The sequence below is a fragment of the Mandrillus leucophaeus genome, unplaced genomic scaffold (genome assembly GCF_000951045.1).
Source record: "Mandrillus leucophaeus isolate KB7577 unplaced genomic scaffold, Mleu.le_1.0 Scaffold217, whole genome shotgun sequence".
NCBI lineage: Eukaryota > Metazoa > Chordata > Mammalia > Primates > Cercopithecidae > Mandrillus > Mandrillus leucophaeus.
Window position 1 is genome coordinate 682,386 of NW_012102221.1, and position 1,336 is coordinate 683,721.

Sequence of the window (1,336 nt, forward strand, 5' to 3'; positions counted from 1 at the left end):
AACCTGGGAGCGGAAGAATGCAGTGAGCTGAGATCGCACCACTGCACTCCAGCCTGGGCGACAGAGCGAGACTCCGTCTCCAAAAACGAACAAAACAACGAAACAAAAACAAAAAGCCGGATGTGGTGGTGGGTGCCTGTGGTCCCAGCTACTCAGAGGCTGAGGCAGGAGAATCACTTGAACCTGGGAGGGGAAGAATGCAGTGAGCTGAGATCGCGCCACTGCACTCCAGCCTGGGTGACAGAGCGAGACTCCGTCTCCAAAAACGAACAAAACAACGAAACAAAAACAACAGCAAAAAGAACCCAACTGTTCTTCCTCCTTTGAGATGCGTCACTGTGGTCTAATATAATATTTTACATTTTAGGGTATTTTGCAAACTCTGTAGTTGTATTTTTCATTTAAAAAATCTCTCCCATTATTATTGGCTGTCATTTGTAATGCCTTTTTACATACCTATTTGATCTTGACGGCACCTTAGGAATTGTTATTATCCACTTTATGGATGAAATGGGAAGTCAGTAGTGACAAGTGCCTTATTCAAAGCCCTCTAGGTATTAGTTTACAGAGCAGAGTTTAGAACCCAAATCTTGCTATCCTGATACAAAATGTAAAGGTAAAGCTAATTTGCCAAGTTCAGTCAATTGTTTAAAGAGCTTGTGTGTTTTTTGGTTTTTTTTTGACAGAGTCTTGCTCTGTCGCCGGGCTGGAGTGCAGTGGCACAATCTCAGCTCACTACGACCTCAGCCACCCCGCCTCCTGGGTTCAAGCGATTCTCCTGCCTCAGCCTCCCGAGTAGCTGGGACTACAGGCACCTGTCACCACACCCGGCTAATTTTTGGTATTTTTAGTAGAGACGGGGTTTCACTGTGTTAGTCAGGATGGTCTCGGTCTCCTGACCTTGTGGTCCACCTGCCTCGGCCTCCCAAAGTGCTGGGATTACAGGCATGAGCCACCATGCCTGGCCTAAAGAGCTTGTTAAACATATTTTTAGAGTTTCTGTGGAAAAAAATAATAACCTGCCAGTCAGTAATGTATATTTCTACTTGGAATTTGATATCTTAGTAGAGTATGATTTTTAAAAGGCGTATTTAACTCTGCTTTTCAAAAAACAATCTAAGTGGAATCTAAAATCTAAATGGAAGCTTTTTGATATTTCACATTGAGAAGAATGAGACGTCATCATACTGTTGTATATTTTCAAAAATTTTGTGCCGTTTAGATGAAAGCTATAACCATATAAATATTGTCTTATTTCATCATCTGTGAGCATTTAGCAGTGGGTCTAAGTATAGGGCCTAAAGGTTGCTTTTTAGACCCCAGATTCTCTTCAGAG